This window comes from Gossypium hirsutum, chromosome A03 (genome assembly GCF_007990345.1).
Source record: "Gossypium hirsutum isolate 1008001.06 chromosome A03, Gossypium_hirsutum_v2.1, whole genome shotgun sequence".
Classification (NCBI taxonomy): domain Eukaryota; kingdom Viridiplantae; phylum Streptophyta; class Magnoliopsida; order Malvales; family Malvaceae; genus Gossypium; species Gossypium hirsutum.
This window is the reverse complement of record NC_053426.1, coordinates 89637289-89654360: the sequence shown is the minus strand read 5'-3', so window position 1 is coordinate 89654360 and position 17072 is coordinate 89637289. Positions and strand designations below refer to the sequence as shown.

The 17072-nt window shown below is 37.3% G+C and overlaps 2 non-coding genes across 2 annotated transcripts; one reads left to right on the top strand and one right to left on the bottom strand.

Moving 5' to 3' along the window:
* The first annotated feature begins 344 nt into the window (after positions 1 to 344).
* LOC121225462 (small nucleolar RNA R71) lies at positions 345 to 451 on the top strand. Its single transcript, XR_005923338.1, has one exon. It is a non-coding gene; the product is annotated as a small nucleolar RNA R71 (small nucleolar RNA).
* A 3485-nt stretch (positions 452 to 3936) lies between these two features.
* LOC121226630 (small nucleolar RNA R71) lies at positions 3937 to 4042 on the bottom strand. Its single transcript, XR_005924375.1, has one exon. It is a non-coding gene; the product is annotated as a small nucleolar RNA R71 (small nucleolar RNA).
* Between the last annotated feature and the right edge of the window lie 13030 nt (positions 4043 to 17072).

The window sequence follows — 17072 nt, the reverse complement described above, 5'->3', positions numbered from 1 at the left end:
GGTTGAAGGTTGGATAATCTGTGTGTACTCCTCCTCCACTTGAATCACACCTCATCACTGGATGTACCTGAGTAGAACCATACAAGTCATCAATGTTTTTATTTAAAAGTTATACCTGGTTAGATAGCATAGTAACCGCGTCGAGGTTGAAAACACCAGCAGCTTTCGTCGGCTTCATTCTCATGACTTGCCACTAATAGTTTTTCAGTGACATCTCTTCAATAAATTTGTAAGCCTCTTCAGGTGTTTTGTTGTTTAATGTTCCACCAATAGCTGTGTCAATAAGTTGCCTTGTTGAGGGGTTCACACCGTTGTACAAAGTCTAAACCTGTAGCCATAGGGGTAACTCATGGTGAGGGCACCTTCTCAATAGGTCCTTGTATTTCTCCCATGCATCATAAAGTGTTTCTAAATCCATCTGCACAAAAGAAGAAATATTATTTCTTAATTTAGCTATTTTAGTCAGCGAAAAATATTTTAGTAAAAATTTTTCGGTCATTTGTTCCCAAGTTGTGATTGACCCTCGAGGTAACGAGTTCAACCACTGTTTAGCTTTGTTCCTCAATAAGAATGGGGACAACCGAAGGCAAATGGCATCGTCAGAAATGCCATTGATCTTTAAAGTGTCGTAGAATTTCAGAAAATTTGCTAAATGAGTGTTTGGATCCTCGTCCTGCAAACCATCAAACTGAACAAACTGTTGTATCATTTGAATTGTGTTAGGTTTCAGTTCAAAATTATTTGCAGCAACAGCAGGCCTAACTATACTCGATTTGCTTCCTGTTAAAGTAGGTTTAGTATAATCATACATAGTACGAGGAGTAGGATCCTGATTTACTGGGTTTGCAGCAACCATGGGAGGTAACGGATTATTCTAATTATCAGCCATCTCCTCGATTGTGGTTTGAATATTGTCCTCTTGCCATTCCTCTATATATTGTAGGCTTCGCCTTATTTCTCATATGTTTCTGCAAGCTATGTTTTCGATCTCACTATCAAAGAGTAGAGGTCCTGACGGGTTTATTCTAGTCATAAACTATAAAAACCTGCCAGAAGTAAATAAAAGAAAATTTAGTAATTTCAGCAAAATAAAATTTAAATTGCAATAAAAATAAAAAAATGGCTAAAGTAATAAAAATTAAGTGTTCCTAATATCTTAGTTCCCGGCAATGGTGGAAGAAACTTGATGGTCGTAAAACTAACTAAAAATTCAACTTAAGGCAAGCGCACCTATCGAACAGTAGTATAATTATGGTGAGACCGGAAATATTGTATCCACGAGGACTAAAAGTACTAGTAATTACTATCTTTTTATTATCTAGCCTAAAATTTAAGAGAATGTTTATAAACTAAACTAATTTTCTAATTTAACTAAGATTACGAAAGAGATGAAAGTTGGAAAATACTTTAGAAAAACCAATGGAGAAGACAATACCCAAGAGAGAATCCACCTAGACTTCACTTATTACCTTTGACTTAGACAATTTATTCACTTGACTTATTCCGTTGAAATCCCTGATTTATGTTAATATCCCTTTTGAGACTAAAAACAACTGACTCTAGGTTGATTAATCGAAATCTCTTTCTAATTAAAACCCCTATCGTCGCATTACCTCGATCTATGGATTCTCTTATTAGATTTCACTCTAATCCGGCAGATTTATGTCGTCCTATCTCTAGGATTGCATGCAACTATGCTTAATTATGAATGATCTACTCTTAAACAGGGATTACATGCAACTCCACTTTATTATGAATGATCTACTCTTCAACAGGGACTTTTCCTCCACTGAATAAGCACATCAAGAACCTGAATTAATATCCTGGAATATTAAAGCAAGAATCATGATAAACCGTAATTTATACATATTTCTATCCCATGCTTAGCACATTTTATGGATGATTTTTCCTTAAAATTGGTGAATTCAATGCTCCTAATGCCTTAATTTCATGTTTTATACTTAGGTGAGCATAGGAGAGTGAAAGGAACGAGAAACGGGCCTCAAATGGAGAAAATGGGCCAATGTACTAAATCAACACGGCCTGGACTTCCTCACACGGGAAGACCACACATCCGTGTCAATTTGGCAGAATCGAAGCACGACCCACACGGGTGTACCACACGCCCGTGCTTATTTAACAGGCTTGACCACGGCCTGAAGTAATCGCACACGGGCATGTCCCTACCGAGCCCAAGTTTAGTCCAATTCAGAAAATATCAATTTTGAGGGTTCTTAGGCATTCTAAAGCCTATAAATACACCGTAGAGGAGGAGGAAAAGGGGACACGGAGGGAAGGAAGTAGGGAACTGCTCAAGGAAAGCCGATTAATCCATCTTAGAAGCCGAATTCATCATCAAGACTGAAAATCTCCCCTCAATTTCATTTCAGGAGTTTTGGGTTTTTCTTTATGTTTTGTATTCATTATTCTTCTAATATGTTTACCTTTTTAGTTATGAACTAAAACCCCTAAATACCTAAGGGGAATGAAACCTAAGATAGATCTTGTTATTATTATCTGAATTGTATGATAAATATTTGACTTATTCTTAATTATGTGTTCTTAATTCTTGTTTTGATATTCCAGGATATTGATTCAAGTTAAGCTCTTATTCAGAGGAGGAATAGACCCTATTTAAAAGTACATTTGTCATAATTAAGCGAAATTGATTGTGTGCCTAGAGATAGGGTTGACAAGATTTTGCCGGATTAGGGTGAAACCTAATAAGGGGATCCATAGATCGAGTTAATGCAACCCTAGAGAGTTAATTAGAAAGAGATTTCAATTATTCAACCTAGGGTTAGACATTGTTAGTCTCGAGAGGGATAATAATATAACTTAGGTATTTCTACGGATCAAGTCAAATGAATAAATCGTCCGATTCAGAGTCAAATAACAAGTGAAGTCTAGGTGGATTTTTCCTTAGGTATTGTCTTAATTCAATCATTTTTCCAAAAGTAATTCCCTAATTCTATTTTCTGTGAATTCTTAGTTTAGTTCATTAGTTAGTTAAAACAAACCCCATTATTCTTAGGCTAGACAATAAAAAGACAGTCATTACTAGTACTTTTAATTCCTTTGGGTTCAACAATCCTGTCTTGCTAAAGCTATACTACTGTTCGATAGGTACACTTGCCTTCATCGTGATAATAGTTAGTTTCAAGAATGATTCATTATAAATATTTAAAACCTGTCACGAAAATCACGTATCAACTTTTTGGCGCCGTTGCCGGGGAACTAAGATATTAGGAACACTCGATTTTTATTACTTTAGCCATTTACTTTTACTGCAATTTAAGTTTTGTTCTAATTTTTATTACTAATTCTTCTTTTTCCCTTTTTCTGGCAGTTTTTTATAGTTTATGACTAGAAAAAACCCATCAGGACCATTACTTTTTTACAGTGAGATTGATCGCATAGTTCGCAGAAACCAAAGAGAAATAAGGTGAAGCTTAAGTTACATGGAGAACAAGCAAGAGGACGATATTCAAACCACAATCGAGGAGATGGCTAAAAACCAAGAAAATCCGCTACCTCCTGCGATTGCTGTTAATCAAAATCCTGCTCCGCGCACTATGTATGCTTATGCTAAACATTCTTTAACAGGAACCGAGTCAAGTATAGTTAGACTTGCTATTGCTGCAAATAATTTTGAACTAAAACCTAACACAATTCAAATGATACAATAGTTTGTTCAGTTTGATGGTTTGCAGGACGAGGATCCCAACGTTCACTTGGCAAATTTCCTAAAATTTTGTGATACATTTAAAATCAATGGAATTTCTGATGATGCCATACGTCTTCAGTTGTTTCCCTTTTCGTTAAAGAATATGGCTAAACAATGGTTGAACTCATTACCACGAGGGTCAATCACTACTTGGGAACAAATGACCGAAAAATTTTTATTAAAATATTTTCCACCGGCTAAAACAGTCAAATTACATAATGATATCTCTTCTTTTGTGCAGATGGATTTAGAAACACTCTACGATGCATGGGAGACATACAAGGACCTTTTGAGAAGATGCCCTCACCATGGGTTACCACTTTGGCTACAGGTTCAAACGTTCCATAATGGCCTGAATCCTTCGACTCAGCAGATGATTGATGCAGCCGCTGGAGGAACTATCAATAATAAGACCCCTGAGGCAGCTTACGAATTTATTGAGGATATGTCATTGAATAACTATCAGTGGCAAGTTATGAGAACAAAGCCGATGAAAGCAGCCAGTGTTTTCAACCTCGACGCAGTTACTATGCTATCTAACCAAGTAGAACTCTTAAATAAAAAGTTTGATGGTTTGTGTGGTTCTACTCAGGTACATCCAGTGATGAGGTGCGATTCGAATGGAGGAGGAGCATACACAGAATATCAACCTTTCAACCCTAACATCGAGGAGGAAGAAGTCCAATATATAGGTAACAATAACTCTAGATCCCGGAATAACCCATATAGTAACACTTATAATGCAGGTTGGAGGAACCATCCCAATTTCTTGTGGGGCGGTTAAGGAAAACAAAGGCCGCAACATCCTCCGAGTTTTCAACAACCACCTTACCAGGAGAAAAAAAACCCGAACCTTGAGGAGATGCTAACAAAATTTATGTCGATGACAGAAACTCGTTTTTAGAATTCCGAGACAGCACTTAAGAATCAACAAGCATCGATCCAAGGGCTCGAAACTCAGATTGGACAGCTTCCCAAGTTGATTTCTGAACGACCACAAGGTAGCTTGCCAAGCAACACAGAATCTAACCCAAGGGATCAACTCAACGCGATTACTAGTCAAGATGAGGAAGGGTTAGTCACACCTAAACCAGAACCAAGGTAAGAAACTGAGATAAGCAAAGGTAAAGGTGAGGTAGACCACAATGAGCAGAAACCGGTAAGTACATAATACAAACCTCGTGTGCCATACCCTAATGCGACAAGGAAAGACCGCTCAAATGAACAATTTGGTAAATTCCTTAAACTCTTTAAAAAATTACATATTAACTTACCGTTTATTGAAGCTCTATCGCAGATGCCAAACGCAATGAAATTTTTAAAGGAGCTTTTAGCAAATAAGCGGAAGTTGGACGAGGCTTCGCATGTGAAGCTAAACGTAGTTTGCTCAGCTATTCTACAGAATAAACTACCCAAAAAATTGAAAGATCTAGGGAGTTTTACAATTCCTTGCTTAATTGGTAGTTTAGATGTTAATAATGCATTAGCTGATTTAGGGGCTAGTATTAACGTTATGCCTTAAAAAATGTTTAAACAACTAGGTCTTGGGAAACCCAAACAAACTAGGATGAGCATTCAATTAGCAGATAAAACTATAAGATTTCCTAGGGGTATTATTGAAGATGTGCTAGTTAAAATCGATAAATTTATTTTTCCCGTTAATTTCGTTGTTCTAGACATAGAAGAGGATAGCAACACTCCTTTGATTTTAAGAAGGCCCTTTTTAGCAACTGCTAAAACGATTATTGATGTTGGCACAGGTGAGCTCATACTTCGTGTGGGAGACAAACAATCACTCTTCAAGCTCGCAATTCTGGCACCACATCGAAAATTGAAGGTGATTGTCTAAACCATTCTACTAAAACTGACAATACGGTGCAACCTACTTTGTAGGAAATGAATTTGAAGGAAATACATGAGCTATTTTCAAGCAATAGTAGAGGACCTATTCATGAAGAACGAAAGCTACAAATTAAGGAGCTAGATGAATGGCGGACACATAAATTGAGAACACACGATAAACTAAAACTACACCAGAATAAGCTCGATACCTTTCCAAATCAACTTAAGGTTGGAGATAAAGTTTTATTAGATGCCGCAAATCCTCACATTGTCACTGCCAAACTGAATGAAGAAATTCCTCTTACGGTACTTAGCATTTTCCCATTCGGTACAGTCGAGGTAAGTCATCCTAAGTTCGGCACTTTTAAGGTAAACAATATCCGCCCAAAACCTTATTTTGATGAGATTCACACCAGGAATGAGGAGTATAAACTCCTCAAACCACCATGACCATTCAATGGAGAGGTAAGTCGAGCTTAGACTATAAATAAGCGCTTCTCGGGAGGCAACCCGAGCACTAACAATATTAATTTCTTTAAATTTTAGTTTAAACATCTAACATACTAACAGACTCATGGAACGCAAGCTTTCGAAAGCGCATAAGGCCAAGAACATGGGCGTGCCTTAGGCAGTGTGAAAATAAGGTAAAATTTTTCCCTAACACGGGAAGCGATAAGTTGCCACGATCATGCAACATGGCCGTGGGCGAACCTGCCAAAACAACACAGGCGTGCGACACGCCTGTCCCTTGAAACAGTGGCTGAACTTGTCCAATTAACACGGGCGTGTGACACACCCGTGCCAAGCAACCGTGGGCGAACCTACCAAAACAACACGGGTGTAGGCCTTCATACACGAGCGTGGGAGAAGCGAACGAAGACAGACACGGTCGTTTGACACAACCGTGTGCACCCACATGCCCAAGGAACACGAGCATGGGCCAAATGTCAGACACACTCAAATTCAAAATTCGAGAATCACACGGGCAAAAATTGGGGAACACGAGCGTGTTCCCTAGCCGTGTGTCCCAAAATCTATAAATACCCTTTACTATTCATCATCTCCCTCACCCAAAATCCCTAACCCTAGCCGCTGCAGATTCATACGACCTCCTGCCACTCCCATGCACCGCATTCAACCACATTCTCGACGCCCATTCTCCTTTTTCTAGCGTCTGTTTACTCTTTTCTCTTTTCTTTTACTGAGTTCTAATGCTATTTATCATAGTAATCTGCATTTTTCATGCCATTTTCATCTTTCTATCACTCAAATTTCATATCGAGAGTAGTTATCATTTTTTTTCATGTTGAAGTTTTTACTCATTGTATGATCTATCTGCTCTATTTGACTAGTTTACAATGCATATTTATGGTTAGGATAATAGAAAGACTCATACCTTTTTAGTTGACATTTTCCGTCAATAAAATATACTACATAGAATTATCTGCCATTATCATGCTAATGATACACCATAAAATTAATTGTTTTTATTAAGATTGCTAGTAGTTGTGACTGAGATTATTAGTTTTAATTTATGACTTTTGCATTTTTGAATTTGTTTCATCTTACCTTGAACATTCATTACGACGAAATAATGGTTTTGCTTGCAGATATACCATGTCGTCTTCATGAGGAAAGAAAGCCGCTGTCCCTGCTTCGAAGAAAAGTAATGGAGCGTCATCTTCCTCGGGTCCTACCGCGAAAATTCGTCACCCCTTCCTGCAATTCCCCATTGAGCCCCAAGAAGAAATTTTCCAGATTCTACGGGCCCGACCCTTGGAAGTGGGCCACTGTATAGACTGGGTTGCGCTAGAACAAGTCCAACTTGCGGATGCCATTCGGGCCCTCCTCACTACCGATCCTTGGGTGCTTTTTTTTGAGATTATCAAGCCGACATATCTCAAACTCACGATGGAACTCTACTCAACATTCCATCTCCAGACCGTGATGGCCCGCTTTGATGACCCGGGAACGATCTAATTTTGCCTCGGCAGTCTAGTCCGCCAGCTGAACGTCCCAGAGTTCGGAACCGCACTAGGCCTTTACACTGAGGAGTTTATGGAGGAGAATGAACTCCACGCTCTCAATTGCCACATCGATCACTCTTCTTCACGACGTTGGAACGCCCTCACTCCAGGCGCTGCCTCCTACAATCCTAGCCGCTCCAAGGTATCAGCTCTCCCTCCATCTCTGAGGTACTTACACGCCATTTTGGCTCACACGTTAATAGGAAGGCAAGAGAGCACTAGCGTCGTCAACACTCATGATGCCTACTTTCTATGGTGTATGTCACACGGGAACGTCATAAACCTTGCTTATTTCATTGCCCTCGCCATTCAACATCAGACGAAGCGGCATAAAAAGGGGGTCATCTCCATTGGGCCCTATGTGACACGGTTGGCTCGGCACTTTGGGCTCCTCAACACAGTAGCCCAATCATCTGCCCCCACTCTCATGGGCCAGATGTCCCCACAGGGCATCTCGAGCATGCTAAGTATTAGGATGATCGAGAAACGACGTGGCACCTTCCCTCCTCAGTATCGTCTCGTCCAATCCACCGAGGAGGACGCCCCCGAGGACATTACTGATGAAGTCCCTCCACGTCACGAGGACCTACCGTCTCAGCCACCACCACCCTCTCATCCAGTTTATGCGGTGGCTTCATACGCCGACATCTCTGAGTGCCTAACTCGATTCAAGCAACAGTGTTTTCAGCGCTTCGATCAGATTGATGGTACACTACAGCAGATTTGTCAGCACTTCCACATCTCATCGCCACCCCCACCTCGCGAACCATCTAGCAATGAAGATGTTTAAAAACTTTTATTTATTATTTTATGTTTTTACTTTTATTCTACTTTAATACTACTTTTTATTTTTCTTTAAGCTTATTTTTATTAGGTTTTATAATTTTTATTTAACAATTTTGAATTTCGGCTATTTCCTATCGAGTAATTATTCTTCCTTATATATTTTCTAAAAGAGTTCCTCATTCTATCACAGTTATAAAGAGCTCCAAAGCTCACTATCACTCAAGGACTCGAAACTCCACTGGGAAAGGTTCTCCACGACTGCCATGTCCTGCTCGACCACGACCATAGCCAACTTGAGTTATAATATTCTTTTGGCGCAGCATTTGTGGAACCCAACCTCTACCACCACCAGAGTATCCTCCTTCACCCTCATCATTGCTTTGGTCGATTATTCTCCATAACCTCAATTCAAAGAGTTCATTCATCATTCAGGAAGTTTCACTTCTCTCCCTATCTTTTGATTATCAATCTATCTTTTCAATATATCTATCTTTGTACATTGAGGGCAATATACATCTTAATTGTGGGGGGTCTTTTATATCGTAATTAGAAATCCCTGAATTTTGTCTTATTCTCATGTGATCTTCTCATGCCATGATTAGAATGGGTTTTGATTAATTTATGATTTTTATTGATATGTCTTAAACTAAAAAATAGGCATTTATGCATTAAGTATTTAAACTTTAAGACATTAGGGAATCAAGCATGATAAGTTGATTTTTGAAGAATTAAAAACTTTTAGGGTGTTTCCCCCAAGTTTAGGTATTACCTTGAGTTGGAATTCACAAGTTTAAACATCAAAAAGCCATAATTTTTGTGAGATTTTGAGCTTTTAGAGCATCTATTAATTCTTTCATGCTCACTTTCATTATAAGTGCATCAGTATTGAATTGTTATTCTAAAACTTGCTTGATTATGAATGTCAAGACCACACCATTTGATTTGATATGTCAAAATGATAAAGGTAATTAGGTTTAACCTACTCACTCCATAAAAGCCTACCTTCACAATTAACCCTTAGTGAACCTTCTTGAGCCTAACAACCCATTCATTGATTTACACTCATCATTAATCCATAACTCATTATTGTTGAAACCCTCTAGATTAATTTCATCCCCATTTTTGTCGAGATTTGAGTTGGACTAGTTTCTTAGCTATGTTTTATTCTATTTTGTAATTTGACTTGTTCTTAAAATAAAAATTACATGTATACATATTAGTAGTAGTGATCTTCTGAGCTAAAGAAGTTAAATTCTATATTCTGAGAAAAAGCTCTGTTGTACACAATTGATGTTTAATTACTTTTTCTAGTTAGGCAATTTTTCAATTCAATCTCGATTCTAACATTTTCTTTCAGCTTGTAACCACACCCTCTAACAAAGCCACGTTACAACCCTCTAAAGACCTTTTGCTTGATGTTTCATCTCAATTTATAGTGGTGGAGATTTGAGTTTCATGCAAGCCTATGGTAATGACTTTTCATTATTGACTATTGAGTGCTTCATTTATTGTCCTTAAAAACCTCGAGTGAGTTGAGTGAATCTTTAGTGAGGATGTGAAACTCTGTAATATTTTGAATCAAAGGTAATTACTTAGATGAGGGGAGACACCTATGTTTTGATAATAAAATGCTCAACTTGGAATGTTTGAAACTTTGATGTTCTTTTAGTTGAATTTTCAATGTATGATTACTTATTGATTATTTTGAGATATTATCGATAGAAATTATAAGCTGAGAAAAATTTATTTTGATTATGAGTTGCGGATTTTGCTTGAGGATAAGCAAATGCTTAAGTGTGGGGGTATTTGATAAACCGTAATTTATACATATTTCTATCCCATGCTTAGCACATTTTATGGATGATTTTTCCTTAATATTGGTGAATTCGATGCTCCTAATGCCTTAATTTCATGTTTTATACTTAGGTGAGCATAGGAGAGTGAAAGGAACGAGTAACGGGCCAAAAATGGAGAAAATGGGCCAACGTACGAAATCAACACGGCCTGGACTTCCTCACACGGGCAGAACACACGGCTGTGTCAATTTGGCAGAATCAAAGCACGACTCGCACGGGTGTACCATACGCCCGTGCCTATTTAATAGGCTTGACCACGGCCTGAAGTAATCGCACACGGGCGTATCCCTGCCGAGCCCAAGTTTAGTCCAATTCAGAAAAGACCAATTTTGAGGGTTCTTAGGCATTCTAAAGCCTATAAATACACCGTAGAGGACGAGGAAAAGGGGACACGGAGGGAAAGAAGTAGGGAACTGCTCAAGGAAAACCGATTGATCCATCTCAGAAGCCGAATCCATCATTAAGACTGAAGATCTCCCCTCAATTTCCTTTCAGGAGTTTTGGGCTTTTCTTTATGTTTTGTATTCATTATTCTTCTAAGATGTTACCTTTTTAGTTATGAACAAAAACCCCTAAATACCTAAAGGGAATGAAACCTAAGATAGATCTTGTTATTATTATTTGAATTGTATGATAAATATTTGACTTGTTCTTAATTATGTGTTCTTAATTCTTGTTTTGATATTCCAGGATACTGATTCAAGTTAATCTCTTATTCAGAGGAGGAATAGACCATGTCTAAAATTACATTTGTCATAATTAAGCGAAGTTGATTGCGCGCCTAGAGATAGGGTGACAAAATTTTGCCGGATTAGGGTGAAACCTAATAAGGGGATCCATCGATCAAGTTAATGCAACCCTAGGGAGTTAATTAGAAAAAGATTTCAATTATTCAACCTAGGGTTATACGTTTTTAGTCTCAAGAGGGATAATAATATAACTTAGGGATTTCTACGGATCAAGTCAAATGAATAAATCGTCCGATTCAGAGTCAAATAACAAGTGAAGTCTAGGTGGATTTTTCCTTAGGTATTGTATTAATTCAATCGTTTTTCCAAAATTAATTCCCCAATTCTATTTTCTGTGCATTCTTAGTTTAGTTAATTAGTTAGTTAAAACAAACCCCATTATTCTTAGGCTAGATAATAAAAAGACAATCATTACTAGTACTTTTAATTCCTTTGGGTTCGTGATAATAGTTAGTTTCAAGAACAATTCATTATAAATATTTAAAACCTATCACGAAAATCACGTATCAAATTAAAACTCACAATTAAGAATAAGAACAAATATTTCTCATATAAATCAAAGAGTAATAAGATTCGTCTTAGGTTTCATCTCCCTTAGGTATTTAGGGAGTTTAGTTCATAATAATAATGGGAAACATCTCAAAGTTTGGAAAACAACAAAACATAAAGAAACCCAAAGAACTTCTAGGAAATTGGATGGAAATCTTCAGTCTTGATGTAGATCCCAGCTCCGGGGTGATTCTGATGGCTATTCTCAAGTATTTTCTGCCTCCAACTTTGTGCGTCCCCTTTAATCCTCTTCTAGGGTGTTTATATAGGCTTTAGAATGCTTCAAAACACTCAAAAGTGCCCTTTTTCGAATAGAACTTGGCCTGGGTTCGACAGGAACATGACCTGTGCCACACCCGTGTGCAAGTGCTCAAACCGTGTGCAATTCTGAGTTGGTTTCTAGTCGACACGGCCATGACACACAGACATGTGGTCTGCCCATGTGCCTCACACTGGCGTGCAATTTACCCGTGCAGAAGTGCCTAGGCCGTGTGAAACACTATTTTGAGCCCAGTTTGTCCGTTTTTGGCCCGTTTCTCGCCTTTTTTGCTATCCTAAGCTCTCTTGAGTATAAAACATGAAATTAAAAGATTAGGAGCATCGAATTCACTAAAACCAAGGAAAAATCATTCATAAATATGCCAAGCATGGGGTAAAAATATGTATAAATTACGGTTTATCGAAATGAAAAGAAGGGGGTAAGATTGAAGCTTAGTAAGTTAGCATGTAAATGATAATCAACTTTAAAAGTACAATAACATGCACATAACATGATGTAAATTAGCACAAAATCATCAAGTGATCATAGACATATATTATTCATTTGCATCCTTACCAATAGTGCATCTTAAACCGAGATCATTTCTCATAAGTTTTGCATACGTACTTGTACCACTTCATAACATAATCATAACCTTTCACATCTTTGACATACTCTTTAAATCACTCGTTGAACCACTTGGAATACTAAAGGATACTCGGGAATCACATACACATAGAAACATACCAATGTCATATCCCAAATATGGTCTTACATGGGATCACATATCGATTCCAATAGCCCAGATATGGTCTTCCATGATTCTTATATCGATGCCATGTTCCAAACATGGTCGTACATAAAATCTCATAACGATGTCATATCTTAGATGTAACAGCCCGATTTAGGGCCTAGTCAGAATAGTGGTCTCGGGATCACAAATCTAGAGTTGAATAAATTATTTTATAATTATTTTGATATTTTAGCATGTTTTTAATGGTGTATGAAGATTTTGGTGAAGTAATTTTAACGTTTGTGAGTCCAATTGCGAAAAAGGACAAAATCGCATAAAGTGCAAAAGTCCGATTTTGATAGCTAAAAGTTCTAAATAGCTAGAGAACTAAATTGGGAGTCTTTTAAAGGGAAATTAGACCCTAAGATTGTACATGGCCGGCCATAGGAGGTAATTTGGTCAAAAAGTCCAAGTTTGGTGGGTTTAGTGACTAATTTGACTAAAATAGAAATAAAATAAAAGAAAGATGATATCATCCTATTTTCCCATTTCTTCTCCATCGGTCTTGCAGCAATTTTTGGGAGTTTTGAGCTTAAAAATTTTCAGCAACTTTAAGCCTTCACAAGTAAGTGATTTTCCAACCCTTTATTGAATATTTTTGTACTTTTGAAACCCTTGAAGCATGAGCTTTCAAATCAGAGTACTATTTTGTAAAATGATCGAGAGTGTAGGGTTTTTCCATGAAAGGATTTATAATGTTTGCTAATTTTTTATGGAATAAAATAAGTCTTGGGTGTATTATGAAGAATTTTTGTGAAAGGTGTTAACATGAAAACACCTAAAAGGACTATATTGCATAAGTTGTAAAATAGATGTTAAGTATGTGAAATAGTGGGAATTTGGAGTTTCTTTAAGAGTAAAAAGTGTTCAGATAGGCTTAAAATGTGAATAAATTATATGAAAATTGATTTTCGGGCCTACGGGTAAAATGGTCATTTTGCAAAAGTCTAGGGGCAAAATGGTCATTTGCCTAAATATAGGTTATTGAATACCTAGATTGGTAAAGTGATTAAATTTATAAATTTTTGTTATTATAGATCAAGAAATACCGAATTCGAACCTAGACTGGGAGAAAGCCAAGCAAATCGACTAAATCGACTAGTTGCCACATTTTGTAATCCGAGGTAAGTTGTATGTAAATGATACAACTACATCGCTTATGTATGTATTGAATTGTTTCTGAATTATTATAGCATGAATTGCTTGATTTTGGAAATGAGACAATATGATGGAAATAGAGATAAAAGAATTCCCGTATGAACCTCAGGAGATAAATCGAATATTCATGCCATGACATTTGGGTCACTTGTGTGAGCTAGTGTAAGACATTTCTGGGGCATGCATCAGCCACATTATGAGAGCCAGTGTAAGACCATGTCTGGGACATGGTATCGGCAATAAGACGAGTGCTAATGTAAGACATGTCTAGGACATGCATCGGTCACGAGATGTAAGCTAGTGTAAGATATGTCTGGGACATGCATCGGCTACGATATGTGTCAGTGTAAGAATATGTCTGGGACATGGCATCGGTACAAATATACTAGAACTTTTATAAGACTATGTCTGGGACATGGCGTCGATGTTTGACCTCATATTAGAGGCTAAATGAGTATCCGATAATATTCTATATGGTTCAACGATGAAATTATGATTTAAAGTTAACTAAGAAAGTATAACCGTGTTGTGAGTGGTTCAGGTACCTATATGGTACGTATGAAATGTGAACTCAATATATGCTATATGAGGTGTAATGAATATTGATGAGTAAGTTTTGTTTATGCCACTTGTGTATTATGATACTTGTTGATGAATGGTAAGGATATGTTGTATATTTATTTATGTGCAACTTATTAAGCTTTATGCTTACTCCCTCTCCTTTTCCATTTTCTTATGGTGCCGCCTATCTAGCTCAAGGATCATCGAAAGTCAGAGATATCGATCACACTATCAATTGAAGCTTTCGGTATAGTTTGATTTATATTTTTTAATACGGCATGTATAGGGCTTAGACTTTGCTATTTTTGTGTCTTCGAAAATTGGCCAAATGTGTTGGCTTGGGTTGGAAACTCTTCATTTTGTATTAAGCCTTGAATGGTGGCAAATATTCATTTTGATTTAAAGATGTATTTTTCATAGATGAGTAAAATGCACAAATGGAGTGTTGATTATTGTGGCTGATTTGGTTGCATGGGATAGTCTTATCTTGATTGCGGTAGTTATTATGAAGGTTGTATAAGTAAGGGTGACAAATAGGCTTGGTAAATAGCCTTCTATTGTCCACAATGGTAGACACATGAGCGTATGTGTCCTACACGTAAAAATTTCAAGTCAGTATGCATGATAGTAAACACACGGACAGAGACATGGCCGTGTGTCTCAGCCGTGTGAGGGACACGGCCTAGCCCACGAGCGTGTGCCTTGGTCGTGTGTCATTTTGGGGATGCTGACGTTAGAAACAGAATGTCCATGTTTTTACACACGGGCTAGGACACGGGCATGTCATGGTCGTGTGAAACACACGGGGCAGGGACACGGGCATTTGCCAGGCCATGTGAAAACCCCTGTAGGTGTACAACTAGAATTAATTCCATATAGAGATGTGCCTTGTTTTTCAAAGTCAAATTTTCTATAGATGGTTTAAGGGCCCGGGTTGATCCCGAATAGTTTCTAATGGTCGATTAGGTGCTCGCAGGCCCATCACAAAAGGATTAAAGTAGAAATTGAAAAAGTTTTATATTAGACCGAGTCTGGGTTACTTGTGAACGTTTTTGTGCATGAAATCGAGTTGGGTAATGCCTCGTATTCCGCTACGGCGTGGGTTACGGATATGGGGTGTTACACCAGATATGCTCTTACACGTAAACTAATAACCCTAATGTCATGACATTTGTATTCTGACTATTCCTAAGGTTCAACTGGGAAATTTCACCGTGTCGAATCTTTGTCGAACAAATCCATAATCATAATTATACAAGTCATGCAATAACAAACTATTAAATGCATAATATAAGTTGCATTATTTACACACGAACTTATCTCGGTACAAAATATGGCTAACCAATTTGATTTAGTCTACAACCTTGTTCTTTCCCCAGTCTAGGTCCGGACTCTATTTTCTCGATCTATAATAGCAAATTTAGCGCATTTGATTATCACATTGTTCAAATCAGTCCAAAAACTATACTTTGGAAAAATTATAATTTTACCCCTAAACTTTCACATATTTACAAATTAGTACTTAGGCTCGTAAAATGAAATGTACTCATTTTCTTTATTACCCATGCCTAGTCAACCCACACACATGCTCATATAAGCCTACATTTTTCAGTAAATCAGATTTTTACTACACATTTTACAACTTTTACAAATAGGTCCTTTTTAGGTGTTTTCATCAAAAATCACTTAGTAAAAGATGTTTATCACACATCAAACTTACATAATCTACCATGAAACATCAAAATACATGCATGTCACACATGAGTCAGACCCTAGGCATCAACTCTAGCTCAAATAAATGGTAGAAATGGCTAGATCGATTGATAACAACTTCAAAAATGTAAAGAACAATAAAAACGGGGCTAGGATACACTTACCATCAAGTTTGAAAGTTTAAGAAACCCTAGCTATGGTGACCTTAGGAATTTCGACTATGGCATGGAAAAGATGAGCAAATTTTGACTTAATTTTCCCTTTTTATTCTTTTATTAACCAAATGACCAAAATGCCATTTTTACTAAACCTTCAAATTTTACTTATTCATGCCCATTTTTGTCCATAAAAATAGAAATTGGCCAAATTGCTATTTAAGAACCTCTAATTAATAATCCATAGCTATTTCATGCTTAAATCTTATACAATCACATATTTTGCAACTTTTACAATTTAGTCCTAAAAATCAAATTGGACACTCTATCAATGAAATTTATTAACGAAACTTTCATACAATCATGCAAACATATCATAGACCTCAACACATTCATAAAATAATCATTTCTGCTTCAGATTTGTGGTCTCGAAACCACTATTTCGACTAGGCCCAAAATCAGGATGTTACAACTCTTCCCCTTAGGGATTTTCGTCCTCGAAATTCTTACCGATAAAAAGGTTTAGGTATTGTTTTCTCATGGTTTCATTGGGTTCCCATGTAGCCTCTTCAACCCCGTGTCTTTGCCATAATGCTTTCACGAGGGCTATACTTTTATTCCTCTTGTTTGACTTTCTGAGCCAAAATCTTAACCGACTCTTCACAATAAGTCATATCCGGTTGAATCTCAACCTCTGTTGGTGAAATCACATGTGAAGGGTCTAATCGGTATCAACGCAACATAGACACATGAAACATGTTGTGATATTTTCCAACTCAGATGGCAAAGCCAACCAATATGCTATTGGCCCTATCCTTTCGGTAATCTCTTACGGTCCAATAAAACGCGAACTTAACTTGCCCTTCCGGCCAAATCTAAGAAATTTCTTCCACGAAG